The 21,863-nt window shown below is 43.0% G+C and overlaps 1 protein-coding gene across 8 annotated transcripts in view; it reads right to left on the reverse strand.

Annotated features, from left to right (window-relative positions):
- Positions 1-21,863, reverse strand: part of FAM110B (family with sequence similarity 110 member B) — a 186,142-nt gene that overhangs the window by 59,742 nt on the left and 104,537 nt on the right. The window contains exon 2 of one of the 8 annotated variants that reach the window (XM_043539595.1): positions 21,450-21,515. The exons of 6 other annotated variants lie outside the window; for them this stretch is intronic. The gene's annotated coding sequence lies outside the window, so the exon portion shown is untranslated. Of the gene's footprint in view, positions 1-560; positions 1,120-21,449; positions 21,516-21,863 lie in introns of those variants that run through there. One more of the 8 variants, XR_006288518.1, reaches the window with a different exon arrangement.

The following is a 21,863-nucleotide window of genomic DNA, read 5'->3' on the forward strand; positions in this document are numbered from 1 at the left end:
ATTTCAATCCATTAATATATTTATAACTCTTTTGTTGTGAGCCAACCAATTTTAATTATTTATACAAGGTCTAGCTGTATAGCTTTCTAATACATTCAGAAATTGTGCAGCCTGCATCAAAAGAGTTTTATAATAAGATATTCCACATAAACCCCCTAATCTGTTTTAAGTAGAGTAAAGTTAGCATATGCACAATACAGGACTTCAATAAAGGGTGTGGTTGGTTTGCCTTTTAGTGAGGTGAGGATATGACAAGAGATAAATCAAAATCTGGATTAGAAATGTGTATATTTTTCTATTTATCCTTATTCAATCACTCATGACATTCAGAAATTATATTGGAAACATGATATAACCAATCCTCAGGCAGTCAGCAGACAGCAGCTGGTCCTAAATTCTGAGGCAAGGTCCATGTATTCTGAGGCTTTCTGGAAATTCTGCTGCCGCTTCATTTATTTTCTGTTTTAAATTAGTTTTTTAAGTAGTGCCAGTGTTATTCATACATAAAATTCAAATAATTCATTATGACACCCCACATGTTCAGTTTTCAGAAATACTGCACATTTTTGAATTAATATATAACCATATAATAGAATATGTTATAGGGGAAGCTGGAGGTTCTGGCAGTTGAGTGTCAGATAGGCCTGGTCTTTCACTACAAAGTTTTGCCCTAGGAGTGTGTGTGTTGGGGGAAAAAGTCATACCCTTTGGCTGACATATCTATGTTGGGAAAAGTCCTGGTGAAGATTTAAGCCTCCTGACAGAAGTGCTTCCGTCGGCATAGTTAATGTTGTTTGGGGAGGTGGTGTAGCTACGTCAGCAGAAGAACTCCTTCTGCCAGCTTATACTGCATCTACACTAGGGGGCTTTTATCTTCATAGCTATACTGGCCCAGACTCTCTAATGCAGACAAACCCTTAGCAGTGGCTTTTGACACCTGAGGGAATACTGAGACATTCACAGTATGTTTATGCTAAAACTAAAAGTAATGTTGACATTTCAAGTACTGTTGCTGTGTTTCAGAGTTAACACCTCAGTAAGATGAACAGGGCAGTTCAAACATCTTGAAGCTTCAGGCAGTCTGCAGACTCAAGAGGACATTACTGCTTCACTTGCACTCTGTGAAAATATGAACCACCAGAAGGGCTAGAAAGTATTATTTTTTTAAAAAAATCAAAGTTTAGATTCTGAGCCACAATTCATTGCTAAAGGGTGGATTCCTTGACACCAAAGAATACTCAGAGGTCTGGATATAATAATCTTGTAGCATCTCTATTGTTTTAAGGCAGAATTGATGAAGTAGCAATCTAAGACTAGCTGTCAGTTTCGAGGCCTGTCGATCTAACACCACTTACGCAGAAAATTAAATGAAAAAAATAAAAGTAATATTACCAAAAGACATTAACAATACATTATTATTATAAATCAAACGGCATATGAAGTCACCATAAGGTAAATTTGATTAACATACTTCAACAAAGGAGATTCTTGATCAACTTCATTTTTCTGTAATTTCTTGAGACTCCCTTTGCCTTGTCTATATCCTTCCACCACCTATTACAGCTGAGATTTCTAATACAATAGTTAACTACAGTCTATGTTCCACTAATGTCATTGGTCCTAACCCAGAGTTATATAAAGTCATCTTGATCACCTTGATAGATCGGTCCTTCAGCCCTCGTATAGATTGCGCCGACCACAACATGTCTTCTATTCTTCTCGTATCCTGGCCTTCTTTCTCCCTGCGCGGCCATGTCTTTTCATGATAAAATCTTCCCATCTCTTTGAAGGTCGTTTCAGTTCCTGTGGGTATCACTCAGCAACAGCTGCAGTCCATCGATTGTCAGTCAGCCTCGCTATATGCCCAGCCCATCACATTTTACCATGCCTGCTCTCAACAATGACGTCCTGCACTCCACTCTGCTGTCTGATCACTTCACTGGGGACTCAGTCGTGATTAAAATTCCCAGAATTCTTCTTTCCATCACCCTCTCCGTGACAGATAGTTGCTGCTCCTCTGTCTTGGTCAGCGCCCATGTTTCACTGCCATACAACACTGCTGGCAGTACTGTTGAGTTGAAGAGGCTGGTGCGTGTTACTTTGTTGATTTTTCTTTAGAGGACATCCTCGATTAATTTCTTAGCCCAAATAGACATATTGCTCAACTTTTTCTATTTGGTCTCTCTTGATTGTTATTTGGGCTTTTGGCAAGGTATCAGACTGCATACATTTCATTTTGGAGCAGTTAATTTTCAGTCCGACTTGGCTGCTTTTTGTGTTGAGTTCTCACAGCATTTTCTGTAGTTTCATAGTATTGTTAGTGATCAACACAATATCGTCCACGAATCTGAAATGGTTTAACTGCTTATATAAAGTAAACAGGTAAATAGACCTTGCTGTGCATGCCCAACACACAGTCTTCAATTTCATCCTTAACAAAAAAAAATGTACGCACATATTAGACATTCATTTAGATTAATCTTAATGTGGCATTTTGTACTGGAAGTGAAACAAACAATGCATAATATTTATGGGAGACAGCAAAAGAAAAATTGATGGGAAAGCATAGTGATGCACAAAGGGCATGATCTACCAAGGCACCGGGCACCTCCTCTCAGTGCTACATACCCTCCATTCCCACTGGTTCAGCAAACACTAAGGGCACAAAGCACACAGTAGGATCAGGCCCAAAGAGATTAATGTAAGAATCATCACATTAAATAGGCCTATCCATTTGTAGCAGTGAGTTCCACAGATTAAGTAAAATAGCTAGACATCTCCTGTTGAAACAGTTTGTACCATTCACTGTAATTTCATATTGTCCCCATTTCTGCAGGAATTATTTTATAATTCTCAAATTATTACAGTGGAAGGAACTGTGGGATATTTCAGCATATTACCCAGCATGATCTACATAGCATTTCAGTGTGACCCTTCAAATACTGGCTCCATGTCTAGTTGGCAGCCAGTATCAAGCGGAGTGCCCCAAGGGTCAGTCCTGGGGCTGGTTTTGTTCAATATCTTCATTAATGATCTGGAGGATGGTGTGGATTGCACCCTCAGCAAGTTTGCAGATGACACTAAACTGGGAGGAGTGGTAGATACACTGGAGGGTAGGGATCGGATACAGAGGGACCTAGACAAAGTAGAGGATTGGGCCAAAAGAAATCTGATGAGGTTCAACAAGGACAAGTGCAGAGTCCTGCACTGAGGATGGAAGAATCCCATGCACTGCTACAGACTAGGGACCGAGTGGCTAGGCAGCAGTTCTGCAGAAAAGGACCTAGGGGTTACAGTGGATGAGAAGCTCGATATGAGTCAACAGTGTGCCCTTGTTGCCAAGAAGGCTAACGGCATTTTGGGCTGTATAAGTAGGAGCATTGCCAGCAGACCAAGGGATGTGATCATTCCCCTCTATTTGGCACTGATAAGGCCTCATCTGGAGTACTGTGTCCAGTTTTGGGCCCCACACTACCAGAAGGATGTGGAAAGAGTCCAGCAGAGGGCAACAAAAATGATTAGGGGGCTGGAGCACATGACTTATGAGGAGAGGCTGAAGGAACTGGGATTATTTAGTCTGCAGAAGAGAAGGATGAGGGGGGATTTGATAGCTGCCTTCAACTACCTGAAAGGGGGTTCCAAAGAGGATGGAACTAGACTGTTCTCAGAGGTACCAGATGACAGAACAAGGAGTAATGGTCTCAAGTTGCACTGGGGGAGGTTTAGATATTAGGAAAAACTTTTTCACTGGGAGGGTGGTGAAGCACTGGAATGGGTTACCTAGGGAGGTGGTGGAATCTCCTTCCTGAAAGGTTTTTAAGGTCAGGCTTGACAAAGCCCTGGCTGGGATGATTTAGTGGGGGATTGGTCCTGCTAGATGACCTCCTGATGTTCCTTCCAACCCTGATATTCTACGATTCTATGGCATTTTTTTCAACCCACTAGAAAAATTAATGGTAAAGAGAATATATGCTGCATACAAGGCAGATGCTCCATTGGTGTTAAAACATGCAAGGTTTTGAAAGTCTATGATCTTATATATACCAGCGAAGCAACTGTTAGCATAAAGGTGAATATAATAGAATTTGATATACAATACTTGTGTGGTACAAAGATGCTAGAGTTTTACATTGAGTGGAAAACTGAATATGACGTGGGTATATTAGACTTCTGAGCATGATGCATATATCAGAAATTATGATCTCCACATTTGGTGTAAGTAGTCATCTCTACAATGATTTTCAAAAATATTAAATTAAAAATCTAACTTCCACAAAAAAGAAGTAACCATCAGAAGGGTAAAAGAAAAAAATGGGGAGGAAAGGGTGTTACCATACACAGATCTGCTTGTTGTTATGAACACAATGTGTTTCCTTGTGTAACACTAAATTAGGAAGAAAAACATTGTAAACAGACCTTTGTTATGGGCATGCTTCTTAGGCACCACCATAAACATTTAACAGTTACTTAGACACTGGGTATGCTAATGTCTTCTTTGTATACTAATGTAGAGTTAATGTTCTTGAAACTAGCCTGAAGGGTTTCTAAACTAGTAAGGGTGTTTCCATGGTAACATACTGCATTAACAAATTGACAGGTTTCAGAGTAACAGCCCTGTTAGTCTGTATTAGCAAAAAGAAAAGGAGGACTTGTGGCACCTTAGAGACTAACCAATTTATTTGAGCATAAGCTCTGTAGCTCACGAAAGCTTACACTCAAATAAATTGGTTAGTCTCTAAGGTGCCACAAGTACTCCTTTTCTTTTTGCATTAACAAAGTGAGATCATTTCACATGTTCACTGTAATCAAGCAAGTAAGTGACCAGGCATTTTGTAAAAATTGTTGCTTTTTTGGTTTTAATTTTTTCAGTATTGCTATAGAATTTAGTCTGACTAAAACAGAGTCAAGTAATTACTGTCTTTTTACAAGGGAAAAGATCTAATATGTGAAAAATGCACTTCTTGGGAATTGATAATGGTCTCTGTATTTCAAGTTCCTCAACACTGTCTTGTCTACCCATTTCCAACCACTGTACTGTCCATCACAGCTGATATACATGATTCATCATTAACATTACAGTAGGTCCCAAAGGCTTGCCCATTGTACTGGGGCCTGTGTACAGATAACAAGACAGTCACTGCCCCAGAATGTTACAATGTAAAAGACAAATCATACTTCAATTTTAGATTACTTTTCACACTAAGGCCCTGACCTACCACTAGCTTGTGTAGCAGAACAGACTGTAAAACAGGGGCAAAAGAATCTATTGAAACTAAAAAAGTCATCAGAGATACTCAGACAACAAATTATTGTACTTAATCCATTCTAGGGTTATCACATTTCAGATTCCCCCGAAAAGGACACTGCTGGGGACTGGAGGAACTGGAGGGGGGGAAGCTTGAGGGCAGGTATAGTTGAGTGTACTGGAGGGGGTACCTGCGGCAGGGGTACTCACTGGAGGTGGGGGGCAGTGTCGCTCCCTGTCTCTGTGGTAGGGTGGCTGGTGCAAGCGCAGGATTCAGCAACAGCCATCAATCAGCGCCTTCCTGCTGGACCACCTCCCCAGGGCTGGGAGCTGGGGCCTGGGTGGGGGGGATCCAGCAGCTGTGGCTTGCAGGGAAATAGACCAATCAGCTGCGGATGCAGAGGAGGGACTAACAGGGAAGCGGATCAATAGGGACTCTTTCTGAGCTGCAGCTTGTCAGCTCTGCAAAACCCCTGGATATTTCCTGTTATTTGAGAAATCAGTCTGGACAGAGAAAGGAAGCTCAAAAAAGAGAGGCTATGTCTGGGAAAACTCAGCTGTATGGCAACCCTAATTCATTCTATATAGGGAAAACACATAAAGTTAAACTTCATAGGTAACAAAATTTTAAGGCCTTCACCAGCAAATTTTTATAATTATTATTAAGCAGGCAAAATAAGCTTTGCATCATTCTGACAAATTAGAGAAAATTAGATTATAATCTGTATTTAAATGTAGCTGGTGCCCTGGTATGATAAAGGGTTGTCTGTGTAGACTATATTTAGAAAACAAGCCATACCACATGGGGTCTCCAACCAATGGGTACAACGCAATTCTGTGAAGCAATTCCAATAGTAAGAGAAGCTGTTTCAAGTTTTTACACTGACTTTGATGAAATGACACCAACTACTTTCAGTGAAAACCTAGAAGCCTTATGGTTAAGTATTTCTTCCTAAAAGACATCACCTCAGTGTATACAAATATTGCCTGTGTTCTTGCCATAAGCTTACTACGACAACCTCCTTGGGCTATTAACTATAGTCTTGCTATTCATAAAACCTGGTGAAAAGTAGTCAGGATTATAAATATGAACTTTTCCTGACTTCTGTTTTATGGACATCAATATTACAGATTTACTGCACTGTCAATAAGAGCTAAAAGTGTTTGACTTCTTACTGGTTAATTATACAGCTGTTTGATACATCTAATGTCATTTTTTTTGTCACTTGAAGAGATTTGTTTTTTAGTTCAAATGTTTGCAGAATTGGAGGCAATGTTATGCAAAATTAAAAAAATGTGAAAATTCATGGAATTTTTTTTGCCTATTATGTTTACAGTGAAAACAGTATGACAAAAATTGACTTTTCAAATTTTGAGCTAGGTTGGCTGGTTTTGATTGGTTAAATAAGTCACATGACATTGGTTCTAGTTCCTCAATTAGTTGAGACTATGCCATGTAGTCAGGAAGGTTAGCCAAGTAATTTTGAATTGTTTTCTCAAATGACTGGCTCTTATTTGTATTCTCTCAGGAAAAAACATAAAACACACACACACCAGCAGCAGGCAAAGACACTGTGCAATTTCCTCCTGCAGTGTATGTGTTAGGACTTGCTTATTGCCTTCCTTCCTATCCGACGCAAAGGTCCATTGAAGTTTTTTAAGTGGCAGTGTCCCTGCCTGGAAATTCCCATGCCCCAAATACAGACCCTGAAGACACAAGAGGGAAGGCACATCTAAGGGCTTGTGTACAGAGGGAAATTTACCAGGAGAACTGTATCAGTATAATTATACTGTTATAGCAATATAACTCCTCATGTGGACACTCTTATTGGGGAACAAGAATGCTTTTTTCTGACATAGCTTATGCTGCTTTCAAAGTGGAATTTTTTGGATAATTTCAACCAAAACGTTTCAGAAATCAAGAACAAGGCTATAGCAAAATGTTGTTTTGCCAATGTTAAAAAATTCTGGCAACCTACTTCACTGAATAGTTTGAAACAGCGTGGATTGATCATGATTTTAATCACCATGTGGCATGCCTCAAGTTTAAATCACTGATTTTAATTTTCTTTTCCATTTTCCATTCAGTAATTTTCTAAAGAAAGGTGCATTCTCATTGGTTGATATAACCATTAAAACACATTGATTTCCAACTAAATAGAGCCTTTACACTAGATTTGGTACAATTTTGTTACATAGGAGGGTACACTATAATTATATATAATTGCTTAAATAAATGTCTGTGTACCTTAATATTTTCAGATTCTTATTAACTATACATATTTAGTATGAAGTGTAATGGCAGCCATGTCAGACCCAGGGTATCTTTTATTGGACCAACTTCTGTTGGTGAGGGAGAGAAACTTTCGAGCTACACAGATCTTTGCTTCAGGTCTGGGAAGGGAACTCACAGTATCACAGGGAAATGCAAGGTGGAACACATTGTTTAGCATAAGTAGTTACCACATATTGTAAGGGACCATTCAAGGTAGAGTGGCCCATTAACACCTCTGCAGAGGTATTAACAGACTACTCTACCTTGAATGGTTCCTTAGGCTACTGACAAGAAGCTGAGGTACAAGGGGGAGAACTGGCACAGGCCAGGCAAGGAGACTGGGGGCATGGCTACACTTGCAGATGTAGAGCACTTTGAGTTAAACCAGCCTTTGGAGCGCGCATTAGGGAAAACGCTGCAGTCTGTCCACACTGACAGCTGCAAGCGCACTAGCGTGGCCATTGGGAGTGGTACATTATGAGCAGCTATCCCACAGAGCCCCTCTTCCCATTCTGGTGCTGTGACTTGTGGGAAGAGGTGGGGGGTGAGGGGCATTCTGGGTCCTGTCCCAATGCTCCATGATGCATCGGTTCACATCCCAGCAATCCCTGTACTTCCATCCACATTTGGCACCATCTTTCAACCGTTTTTGTACTGCGCGCGCTGTCTTCCCTTTCGGTCTGCGGGAATGGAGCCCGAACTGCTGAGGAATATGCTGACGAGTCTCGCCAGCACGTCACATTTGGCAGTCGAGTTACTCCTTAAGATCCAAACTGACAGTGAGGTCGCCAATGATGATATCAACACGAGCAACGCATATGACACGAGACTGCTTGTGGCATTCATGGACTTGCTCACCACTGTGGAACACCGCTTTTGGGCTCAGGAAACAAGCACTGAGTGGTGGGATCACATCGTCATGCAAGTCTGGGATGATGAGCAGTGACTGCAGAACTTTCGGATGAGAAAAGCCACTTTCATGGGACTGTGTGAGGAGCTCGCGCCCACTCTGCGGCGCAAGGATATGAGATTGAGACTCTGGGTAACATGCATGAAATTTTGGCTGGCTTTGCACAAATGGGTTTCCCTAACTGTGGAGGGGCGATAGATGGGATGCATATTCCAACTCTGGCACCAGCCCACCTAGCCTCCGAGTACATTAATCGGAAGGGGTATTTCTCTATGGCTCTCCAGGTGCTTGTGGATCACCATGGGCGTTTCATTGACATTAATGCAGGCTGGCCCAGAAAGGTGCATGACGCACACATCTTTCGGCACACTGGCCGTTCAGGAAGCTGCAAGCAGGGACATTTTTCCAGACCAGAAGATCACCATAGAGGAAGTCAAAATGCCCATTGTGATCCTTGGAAACCCACTTACCCTTGAATGCCATAGCTCATGAAACCCTACACAGGGAGCCTTGACAGCAGCAAAGAGCGGTTCAACAACATGCTGACCCAGTGCAGAATGACTGCGGAGTGTGCTTTTGGCCATTTAAAGGGCCCCTGGCGCTCTCTGTATGGGAAGCTGGACCTGGCCAATGACAGCATCCCCACGATATATCCGCGTGCTGTACCCTCCACAACATTTGTGAAGGGAAGGGTGAAAGATTCACTCAGGCATGAAACTCAGAGGTTCAACACCTGGAGGCTGAATTTGAACAGCCAGAGAGCAGGGCTATTAGAGGGGCTCATCACGGGGCTGCAAGGATTAGGGATGCCTTGAGGGAGCAATCTGAGGCTGAAAGCCACCAATAATCTTTGGTGCCCTGCACGGGAGTAAAGTGCAGAGGTTCCAATGTTAGTTGGAATCTGTGTTTGATAGGCTGACTTGCAGTGCCTGTTGCTTTCCTGGGCTAAGGTATTTTATACTTTAAGCAATAATAAAGGATGTTTTCAAAGCCAAAAAATCCATTTATTGAAAAGGAAATACATTTATTGAAAAGAAACACAACTGCTTGGGAAACAGAAAGGGCAAGGGGTGGGGTGGGGAACGGTACATTCACAGATTTGCATATGTCCTGTTATCATACTCAGCCTTCCTGTATGGAGTATTGTGCAATGAGTGCTGCACTTCAGGATGGCTATAATGCATGGTGATGGGGGTTGAGTGCAGTGGGTAAGGATTGTAGTTGTCAGGGCTGAGTGGTGAAGCTACAGGTGTTGGAGGCAGCTGGTGGTGATAAGAACCCAGATGTTGGGGAAAGTGGGTTCGAGGTGACATGGGGGCACAAGTGAAAGAGTTTTGGGACAAGGGCTGCGCGGGGGGCGAGCACGGTAGGGCTCCGCCTGCATGGCTACGAGCCCCTGGAACGAGTCCGCTTGGCGCTCCATGATGCTTATAAGCCGATCCATGCTTTGCTGCAGGAGCTCCGTGCTTTTGTGCCGGCACTCCTCATTCTGCTGACAGATCCTCCTTTTGCTCTCCCTCCACTCCTGTGCTTTTAGATGCTCATTAAGGGACTGCTGCATTACTTCATGCAGCATGTCTTTGCTTCTACATGGCCTCTTCCTAATTCTTTGGAGTCTTTCGGCCGGTGATAACATGGACGGCTGAGATCTCAAGGTTGCATCCATAAAGACAAAATGCAACACTTAACAGAGGCAGCATTGTTCACACCAGACAGAACAATGATTCCCCCATACTTAAGGACAAGCACAGTGTACACAATAGCAGAATTTGCACGTCCCAAAGCAAGTGCACATAACCCACGGGAGCCCCAAAATGGTGAGTAAGCACAGGGCCAAGGGGGACTGATTTTTTCACGGCCATACTGTTCTCTGGGTTTCTGTGCCTTGGGGAGAGCCAAGAGCTGCAGGGGGCCCCTATGCTGAACACTGTCCCCACATTTTCCACAGAAGTTTGTCCTGGAAGATATCTCGCTGCTAAGGGTGACCTGGGAAGCAAGAGAGGGTCTTCTACTGCAATGCGGCTTCCGCCCTGGCCCATATGCAGCTTGCCTGTGTGCAGAATGGTTCCCGCACCCCTCACAGCACAGTGGCGTGGACATGTTAGCCTGACTGGGACAAGACCACAGTGGCTCTCCCAAGAAACCTGCACAAGCGCATTGGCCAACTTCTGGATGAGACCTTTGAAGAGATCACTGAGGCCGATTACCATGATGTGAGAGAGAACATCAACGCCCTATTCTGCACCTAGGCATGCATGCAGCCCTAACCCTCCTTGCCCCAAGAGGCCACAATGAATAACTTCCGAATAACGAAATAAAAGCTGTATACCAGGCACCTCCACTGGTGTTTGTCCTTCCCCAAGCACCAGCCGCTGAGACTGGCTACCTTCCTCCTGGCTTGAGAATAGCTCCCGGCTGCATGCATCAAGGGATACCGGGGTGTCTTCCTCCGCCTCAGCACCCTCGCTCCCGCTTTTCTGCTCCTCCTCTTGCCTTGTTGGACTGTGCTCTGAAGTGTCCATCGTGGTATTCGGAGTGAAGGTGGGGTCGCCCCCAAGTATCGCATCCAGCTCTTTGTAGAAACGGCAGGTCGTGGGGGGCAGCACCGGAGCGGCTGTTTGCCTTGCAGGCTTTGTGGTAGGCATTCTGCAGCTCCTTCACTTTAACCCTGCACTGCACTGTGCCCCGGTCATGGCCTCTTTCCATCATGTCCTTTGATATCTGCCCGAAGGCAACATAATTCCTACAGCTGGAGCGCAGCTGGGAGCAGGCAGCTTGCTCCCCCCAAACACTGATGATGTCCAGCACCTCGCCATTGCTCCATACTGGGGATCGCCAGGCGCGTGGACACATGGTCACCTGGAAAGATGCGCTGAGAGCACTCCACACCTGGCTGAGCAAACATGAAGGGGATTTTTCAAAATTCCAAGAGAAATTAAAGGGTGGGTATGACGGTTGGTCACCTGAGGGCAGGGCAGTAGAGTTCAAAAAGTGATGACCTGAGTGGCTAGAACAGGTATTGTGGGACACTTCTGGAGGCCGATCAGAGCGCATTAACAGACCAGGGCGTCCACACTGGCACTGCGGTGCTCCAGCAGGGGCGCATCAAACATTATTCCACTCACCGAGGTGGAGTACCAGGAGCGCTCTAGCAGGAGAGTCCAGGCATTCTACGTGCCTTGCCAGTGTGGACGGGTCAGGAGTTAAAGTGCCTGGGGCTGCTTCAATGCGCTGTAACTCGCAAGTGTAGCTAAGCCCTAGAACTGGGTGTGGAGAGAGAGAGAGAGAGATTGGTTGGGGAGCATTGGGAACCAGACAGCAACACCCAGAAGGGGAGACTAGGACTTGCTGGGCAATGAGACTGGGATGAGATGGCTAGAGACTAAGATTGGGGTAGGCAAGAAAAATGAGACTGGGGTTATGTCTATACTGGCATTTTTGTTGGTAAAACTTTTGTCAGTCAGGGATGTGTAAAAACCACCCCCGACCAAGTTTCACTGACAAAACTGCCGGTGCGAACAGCGCTATGTCAGTGGGAGACGCTCTTCCACAGATATAGCTACCACCGCTCGTTGGGGGTGGTTTAATTATGCCAGCAGGAGAGCTCTCTCCCATCAGAATATAGTGGCTACACAGGAGTCCTTACAACAGCACAGCATAAGTCCATAGTGTAGATGTAGCCTGGGACAGGGACCCTGGGTGGGAAAGAGACAGGATTGGGTTGGAGATGACAGGGCTGAAAAGGTCAGACTTGAGGGGAATGAGAAGAAGAGTCTGTGCTCACTAGAGCACATGCCGCTCTCGAGCTTGGAACGGAACCCAAGATTCCTCTGTCATCAGCAAATATCTGTCAATGTGTGTGAGTCTCATTCCACTCTGGTGCTGGTCCAGTCAGAGGATAACAACCCACTACTGCTCTCAGTTACTCTCTTAGGTCAAGTGGCAGAGGACTATGCAGTAGAATTAAAGGTTCCAACTCTGCTGATGAACCACATGGGTGTCAATATGATGTCAGATGATAGAATTTTTTTTTCAGTTTACTTTTTCAAAATCCTAGGAAACTACACATAAAAAACTATGTTAAAAACATTAAGGACAAAGTCAAGCACTCAAACGTTAGGAAATGCCAGAATTAAGGTTGCTGGTGTCATTTTAATTTGGCCCCCTTGTGTGTATGCATTATGATTCAGTCTTTAATTACATCAACACATACTATTTTCTTCCAAACAGGACCTCTGCCTCATTCAGTACACAGTATGGATTCTGCTCACTTAATGAGCAGCTAATGTGTATTTTGTTTCATCCTCCTCATTCAGTGTGTGGTCCCAGGACTTATTTACTGCTCACTATTAAAACCCTGCTCTGTTTACCCCCCTCCCCCACCAATTATGGGCCTTCAAATTATCACCAAAAAATCCCTAAAGTTTGAGGTTTCAAAAACATACAAAACAATATAAAAAATTTTTGGTGTGCAACATGTTTAATCAATCTCTTCCATTCTTTAATGCTATCTGATCTCTTGCTAGAATTTATGTGGGAAAACAAATTAAGAATTATGCTAGCTATGCTGCATGGGACTTTATATTTCCAGCTAAACAACATGTTTTGTTTGAGCTCTTATAAACTATGACTGTCCTGGTTGTTTTGACCGACGGGATTCTTACTTTACGATTATGTCATTTACAGTATCAGCTAAAATAACCACAAAATAGAGTGTTAACAGTTGCATCTTAATCGTAAAAAAAATACAAAACAAAACAAAACAAAATCCAACACACTGTGACAAGGAAAAGAACCAACATTTGTTAATGCAAATTAATGGCTTCAGATTATAAACACCTCAGTGCAGCTACATTTCTGTGAAACAACAAAATACGAGTTGTAAAATTAAGTTGCTTGAAAATAAATCAGACAACAAAACTTAATTACTGTCAGCAAGGACATTATATCTTAATGCTAAAATGCATGAAACACCAGCCAATTTCAAGAAGCAATAATTTTAACACAGACCTAATATGTAGATCACAATTAATAGGGAATAACAGGTTGAGATGCCTATTTGCTCAGAATTGTAGGATTTATAGCTTAATAGCTGGCATGTCAATTGCTGAAATGCTTTGCAAATTTTGCAGCTCTCATAGTGTGTGATTCACTAGACTGGTACAAAAAATGACTTATTTCATCAGATGCACACTTCAAAATTACACTCGCTTTGGCAATGAGTGAAACTAGTCAGCTGGTGAAAAGTTTTTATTTTAGTATCCATCCCTGGTTTGATTGCCTGCTTTAAAATATGAAAGTTTTACTGCAGATTTACACTACCTATCAAAGGAACACTTAGAATACATTCTCTCTCTTGTCAAAGGCTGTTTTTATGTATATGAGAAAATAAAATTGCTCTTAACAGAATAGAAGCGTAACAAATTTACAGTGGAAGCAAGTTATGAAAGAGTTCAAGTACATTTATATCTCCTGGGAAGCTGATGTTCAAAAAGCTAACACTGATGGGGAGTGAGTACTGTATGGCTTTTGGCTGAAATATCATTTCACCTTGCTATCGCACTCAACTCCTGCTTCTCCCTGCCCCTGCTTTGAGGACAGCTGCATACCAAGGAAGGAAATACAATAATTTTTGACTATTGTGCAAACTCTGTAACCTCGATAAAAATCCTAGATAATTTGATCTATAAAGTACCACGCAAACCTCTAAAATTTATGACATGATGAAATATACATCTCTCTCTCTCTCACACCCTCTTCCCCCCACCTCTCCACCACCAAAATAAGAAAAAGTTAGAAGAAAATCTACCTCACCCTCTCCAAGACCCCAGAACCTTGCAGAAGAGAAATAAACACTGCACTAAGTGGGAATGAGAGATCATGTCTAATCTTGGAGGAACCACTGCATAGGCTTGGTTCAGTCATTTGTGCCTCAATGGCCATACATAGCCAAGTGGCAGGACCACTCTGAAAATAAAACATCACCTCTAATCTGAGTTTTAACTTGATAGAGTACAAATACAGAAAGAATGGGAGAATCTTTCCCCCTTACATTATCAGCAATACATAACTAACATTTTAGCTGATGTTTTCAAAGCTATCGCCAGTTTTAAAGGGAACTGGGTGCCCAAATCTCCTAAACAGTTTGAAACTCTCAGCCTCTCTATTTATAGACCACCTTTAAGCCCAAATGATCTCCAAATACTCTTTAAACTTTACAAATAATGGGCCATCTATTTGTCTTGTGCATAATATTTGTGCTTTACCACTCTTCTGCAAACTCTGATTATGTGCATAAACTGCATGCACACTAACAGGGGACAGGTTGTGCCTCCTTTTGAAGTCTGCTTTTTAGATGAATATTCCTCCCTCCCCCACTTGTGAAATACACCCACATCTACGTTTCTAAGCCTTGGTCTACACTAGGCGTTGAGGTCGAATTTAGCAGAGTTAAATCGATTTAGCCCTGCACCCATCTACATGAAGCCCTTTTTTTTGACTTAAAGGGCTCTTAAAATCGATTTCCTTACTCCACCCCCGACAAGGGGATTAGCGCTGAAATCAACCTTGCTGGGTCGAATTTGGGGTATTGTGGACACAATCAGATGGTATTGGCCTCCAGGAGCTATCCCAGAGTGCTCCATTGTGACCGCTCTGGACAGCACTCTCAACTCAACAGGGACCCGAAGCAGTGCCACGTGAAACTTAAGGAGCTGAGGCAAGCCTACCAGAAAGGCGAATGGCCGCTCCGGGTCAGAGCCCAAAACTTGCCACTTCTATGTTGAACTGCATGCCATTTTAGGGGGTTCAGCCTCCACTACCCCAGCCGTGTTGTTTGACTCCTTCAATGGAGATGGAGGCAACACGGAAGCAGGTTTTAGGGACGAGGAAGATGATGATGATGAGGTTATAGATAGCTCACAGCAAGGAAGCAGAGAAACCGGTTTTTCCGACAGCCAGGAACTGTTTCTCACCCTGGACCTGGAGTCAGGACACCCCGAACCCAACCGAGGCTGCCTCCCGGACCCGCCAGGTGGAGAAGGGACCTCTGGTGGGTGTACCTTTTAAAATACTATACATGGTTTAAAAACAAGCATGTTTAATGATTAATTTGCCCTGGCATTCGCGGCTCTCCTGGATGTACTCCCAAAGCCTTTGCAAAAGGTTTCTGGGGAGGGCAGTCTTATTCCGTCCACCGTGGTAGGACACTTTACCACTCCAAGCCAGTAGCATGTACTCGGGAATCATTGTAGAACAAAGCATTGCAGTGTATGTTTACTGGCATTCAAACAACATCTGTTCTTTACCTCTCTGTGTTATCCTCAGGAGAGTGATATCATTCATGGTCACCTGGTTGAAATAGGGTGCTTTTCTTAAGGGGACATTCAGAGGTGCCCATTCCTGCTGGGCTGTTCGCCTGTGGCTGAACAGAAATGTTCCCCGCTGTTAGCCACGAGGAGAGGGGAGGGATGAGGGGCTAGCCACGTGGTGGGGGGAGGCAAAATGCGGCCTTGGAACGAAAACACATGTGCTATGTATGTAATGTTAACAGCAAGCTTTACCGTGAAAGAGTGTACCCATTGTTCTATAAAATGTGTGTTTTTAAATATCACTGTCCCTTTTTTTTCCCTTCATCAGCTGCATGTGTTTCAAGGATCACAGGATCTTCTCCTTCCCAGAGGCTAGCGAAGATTAGAAGGCGAAAAAAAATGCACTTGCGATGAAATGTTCTCTGAGCTCATGCTGTCCTCCCACACTGATAGAGCACAGACGAATGCGTGGAGGCAGACAATGTCAGAGTGCAGGAAAGAACAAAATGACCAGGAGGAGAGGTGGCGGGCTAAAGCGAGTAAGTGGCGGGCTGAAGAGAGGGCTGAAGCTGAAAGGTGGCGGCAGCGTGATGAGAGGAGGCAGGATTCAATGCTGAGGCTGCTGGAGGATCAAACTAATATGCTCCAGCGTATGGTTGAGCTGCAGAAAAAGCAGCAAGAGCACAGACCGCCACTACAGCCTCTGTGTAACTAACCGTCCTCCTCCCCAAGTTCCATAGCCTCCTCACCCAGACGCCCAAGAGCACGGTGGGGGGGGGGGGGGGGTCTCCGGCCACCCAGCCACTCCACCCCAGAGGACTGCCCAAGCAACAGAAGGCTGGCATTCAATAAGTTTTAAACTTTTAAACTTTTAAAGTGCTGTGTGGCCTTGTCCTTCCCTCCTCCACCACCCCTCCTGGTGCTTCTCTCCTCCACCACCCCTCCTGGGCTACCTTGGTAGTTATCCCCCTATTTGTGTGATGAATGAATAAAGAATGCATGAATGTGAAGGAACAATGACTTTATTGCCTCTGCAAGCAGTGATCAAAGGGAGGAGGGGAGGGTGGTTAGCTTACAGGGAAGTATAGTGAACCAAGGGGTGGTGGGTTTCATCAAGGAGAAACAAACAGAAGTTTCACACCGTACTCTGGACAGTCATGAAACTGGTTTTCAAAGCTTCTCTGATGCGCACCGCGCCCTCCTGTGCTCTTCTAACCTCCCTGGTGTCTGGCTGTGCGTAACCAGCAGCCAGGCGATTTGCCTCAACCTCCCACCCCGCCATAAACGTCTCCCCCTTACTCTCACAGATATTGTGGAGCGCACAGCAAGCAGTAATAAAGGTGGGAATATTGGTTTCACTGAGGTCTAACCAAGTCAGTAAACTGCGCCAGCGCGCTTTTAAACATCCAAATGCACATTCTACCACCATTCTGCACTTGATAAGCCTGTAGTTGAACAGCTCCTGACTACTGTCCAGGCTGCCTGTGTATGGCTTCATGAGCCATGGCATTAAGGGATAGGCTGGGTCCCCAAGGATAACTGTAGGCATTTCAACATCCCCAACGGTTATTTTCTGGTCTGGGAAGAAAGTCCCTTCCTGCAGCTCTTGAAACAGACCAGAGTTCCTGAAGATGCGAGCGTCATGTAACTTTCCCGGCCATCCCACATTGATGTTGGTGAAACGTCCCTTGTGATCCACCAGTGCTTGCAGCACTACTGAAAAGTACTCCTTGCGGTTTATGTTCTCGCCGGCTTGGTGCTTCGGTGCCAAGATAGGGGTATGGGTTCCGTCTATGGCCCCACCACAGTTAGGGAATCCCATTGCTACTTAGTTTAAATTTTCTCATTCTGCCTTACACATGTGAATTGAAGGAGGGTTACACAAGTATTCATATAACAAGGAATTAAAAAGAGGGTAATTAAAAAAACGAGGGACGTCCTACAGACTGGTTAATATAGATTACAAGAGAATCAATTTATAGGTAAGGAACAGACTATTCTATTCTGATACATGAATACAACCAGTATGGATATGTTTCAGAGTAACAGCCCTGTTAGTCTGTATTCGCAAAAAGAAAAGGAGTACTTGTGGCACCTTAGAGACTAACCAATTTATTTGAGCATAAGCTTTCGTGAGCTACAGCTCATTTCATCGGATGCATACTGTGGAAAGTGTAGAAGATCTTTTTATACACACAAAGCATGAAAAAATGGGTGTTTACCACTACAAAAGGCTTTCTCTCCCCCCCACCCCACTCTCCTGCTGGTAATAGCTTATCTAAAGTGATCACTCTCCTTACAATGTGTATGATAATCAAGGTGGGCCATTTCCAGCACAAATCCAGGGTTTAACAAGAACGTCTTGGGGGGGGGGGGTAGGAAAAAACAAGGGGAAGTAGGTTACCTTGCATAATGACTTAGCCACTCCCAGTCTCTATTCAAGCCTAAGTTAATTGTATCCAATTTGCAAATGAATTCCAATTCAACAGTCTCTCGCTGGAGTCTGGATTTGAAGTTTTTCTGTTGTAATATCTCAACTTTCATGTCCGTAATCGCGTGACCAGAGAGATTGTAGTGTTCTCCGACTGGTTTATGAATGTTATAATTCTTGACATCTGATTTGTGTCCATTTATTCTTTTACATAGAGACTGTCCAGTTTGACCAATGTACATGGCAGAGGGGCATTGCTGGCACATGATGGCATATATCACATTGGTGGATGTGCAGATGAACGAGCCTCTGATAGTGTGGCTGATGTTATTAGGCCCTGTGATGGTGTCCCCTGAATAGATATGTGGGCACAGTTGGCAACGGGCTTTGTTGCAAGGATAGGTTCCTGGGTTAGTGGTTCTGTTGTGTGGTATGTGGTTGCTGGTGAGTATTTGCTTCAGGTTGGGGGGCTTTCTGTAGGCAAGGACTGGCCTGTCTCCCAAGATTTGTGAGAGTGTTGGGTCATCCTTCAGGATAGGTTGTAGATCCTTAATAATGCGTTGGAGAGGTTTTAGTTGGGGGCTGAAGGTGACGGCTAGTGGCATTCTGTTATTTTCTTTGTTAGGCCTGTCCTGTAGTAGGTGACTTCTGGGAACTCTTCTGGCTCTATCAATCTGTTTCTTCACTTCAGCAGGTGGGTATTGTAGTTGTAAGAATGCTTGATAGAGATCTTGTAGGTGTTTGTCTCTGTCTGAGGGGTTGGAGCAAATGCGGTTGTATCGCAGAGCTTGGCTGTAGACAATGGATCGTGTGGTGTGGTCAGGGTGAAAGCTGGAGGCATGTAGGTAGGAATAGCGGTCAGTAGGTTTCCGGTATAGGGTGGTGTTTATGTGACCATCGTTTATTAGCACTGTAGTGTCCAGGAAGTGGATCTCTTGTGTGGACTGGACCAGGCTGAGGTTGATAAGCTATTACCAGCAGGAGAGTGGGGTGGGGGGAGAGAAAACCTTTTGTAGTGGTAAACACCCATTTTTTCATGCTTTGTGTGTATAAAAAGATCTTCTACACTTTCCACAGTATGCATCCGATGAAGTGAGCTGTAGCTCACGAAAGCTTATGCTCATATAAATTGGTTAGTCTCTAAGGTGCCACAAGTGCTCCTTTTCAGTATGGATATGTATCCAGTCCAGTTGGAAATAAAACAAACAAGAGGGCTGGGTGAAAATCACAAGTATCTGAAGAGTTTTGTGCTTTTCTTTAAGTGGGGAACTGTAACCTAAAGGACACTGAACTAAGGCTGTATCTGTGGAAGATGAAATATCTACTTTGTTGTGTTTCATGACTCAAAGTCACCGCCCTGTTAATTTTATTATATGAGACTATTTTTTTCTGTCCAAGAGCTGGTAAATATCTGATTGAAAGGGTTCCAATGTCCAAAGGAGGCATATGTTTAGACATGCACATCAGTTCTAACAAAAATTTGACCCATCTGGAAACACTGAACCTTTGGGCCTGTGTGTGTGTGTGTGTGTGTGTGTGTTCTTCCACATGATAAAAAAAAACTCTTCTAGAGAGCTTGTAGCCTACTAAAATAGTATTTGATGATGACTGCTCAAGTGTATGAAATATGACTGCAGTGTTTTTGCTGTTGTTGTTTGTTTTTATTTAAAGGGATGAATTGGTTTAAGGTGGAAAGAAGGTAGATATGCTTTCTGATTCGCGTGGATAGTGGAGTTTACTTCAGGGAGAAATTCTGGAGCTGGTATAAGAGCTACTTGTCTGAAAAGAACACCATGAAAGGCTCCTTGAGATAGAAGACTCCCAGTTGGCCTACTCATCTAGCTAGTGTAATCACTATTAAGAAGGTGACCTTTCTTGATAAGAAATATTAGGACATTTCAGACAGCAGTTAAAAAGAAAGCTTCTTAAAGACCTTACAAAGAATTTTAAGTCCATCTGGGTACAGGATGTCCACAGTAGGTCTCACTGAGTAATATCCTTAACAAATCTGGTTTTCCCTTTTTTGATATATACAGTGCACACCTCCATACACAAAATCACAGCCCAGTAAAATTAGACATATGCAAACAGAGCTTCCAACCTACGTATAGGAGATAACTTAGTCTTTCAAAACTGATATAATGTGTGAAAGCAATAGAACATAAAAGTGAAAATTAATTTTTTTGAAAGATTAAAGGAATATCTTTGCACAGAATACATAATTAGGATACACAATCCTCAACTTTGTGATACAAAAGGCTTGAAAATCTGCTTGCCCACTCAATAGCATGGAGTAGGAAGCTTTCCCTGGTGAGTTCAGAGGCTAAGCTACTAATTTCTTTAGAATTTAAACTTTAATTTAAATGTTTTTCTACCCTGAAGAATGATTACATAAAAATAGCACACATTTACTCTAGGTAAAGAAATCATGCGAAGTTATACTGGCAAAAGCACTTTTATGCGAGTGTAACTGTTTACACTGGGGAGTTTGTCGGCACAGAAATGTTGCAAATACATAATAATCATAAAAGCAAAACACACACCTCAGGGAGAAACTCTTGAGCTGACTTCTGATCTTCGGACATTTAGACCTGTTCTATATATCAAATCTAGTTTTTAATTACAGTGGTGACCCCCACCTTCATTGTCAATAATCAGCTGTGATTACCCCTTGTCTGCTTCCCACATCAGCATCAGCCTTCATGCTGTCTCCCATGCCACCCCGCCACATTGTGAAGCCACCACCTTTTCTCCTCTTTCAAATCTCTCCTCAAAATATCTTTCTTGATAAAATTTTAATCTTACTGTATTTTCTTTGTACACATAGTATTCAATCTTAAATCTGTAAACACTGTCAGTGGAGTTCCTCTTGTAACATTAGCCCTGTGCTTAAAGTTATGCTTGGGGCCTAAAAGGAGATTGGAAAATATTGGGAAAAATTTTAACTGTACAAATTAAATTTCACTTTAACATAATAAGATGTATACACCACAAGGAGCATTTTCAGCTCATTTGGTCACTTTTACCATAATTCAGGTCTCAGGAATGCAGAACTCTGATATGCCAGCTCCTACTCTGGGTTATTTCCCAGTGTGCACTCTGCTAGTGATATCAAACGTACAGTTGAACAAACAATGCTGGAGCTTGCATTATGGTCAAGTCCCACTTTTAACCCAATATTGTATATTTTAAACATTATTTTATCATGAACAGTACAGGAATTTTAAGCATTACACTTTAAAATTATGGAATATTGGAGACAATGAGACTCTTCTTACCACAAATAGATAGCCAACTGTTGGTGCAACATAAGATGGACTCTGGGATATCACTCCAAATGGGAGCTGGAAGTCACAGAGGGTTTGCATTGTTGCAGAAAGAGGGATGTGGAGAAGCAAGGAATTATTTTGGAAACATATTCTCTTTCAAAAGAACAAAAAAATCCCAATTAAATACAGATACAAAAGTGCTTCCGTACTCTCTTTAGTTGGGGCATTTAACAAGCTGGAAATGTCTTCACCATACTTATAGATCACCTTAAAAGGTATTTTTAAAAGACAACAGCAATCTAATCAAATGTAAAATGTCTAACCTACCAATGTAAAAAGAAACAAAAAAGCCTGCCCAACTGACAACAGTAAAAGGATTTATTTTATTTAATTTTGAAAAATCAATATAAAAATGAAGTCCAA

The sequence above is a fragment of the Chelonia mydas genome, chromosome 2, assembly GCF_015237465.2.
Source record: "Chelonia mydas isolate rCheMyd1 chromosome 2, rCheMyd1.pri.v2, whole genome shotgun sequence".
In the NCBI taxonomy this organism is placed as follows: domain Eukaryota; kingdom Metazoa; phylum Chordata; order Testudines; family Cheloniidae; genus Chelonia; species Chelonia mydas.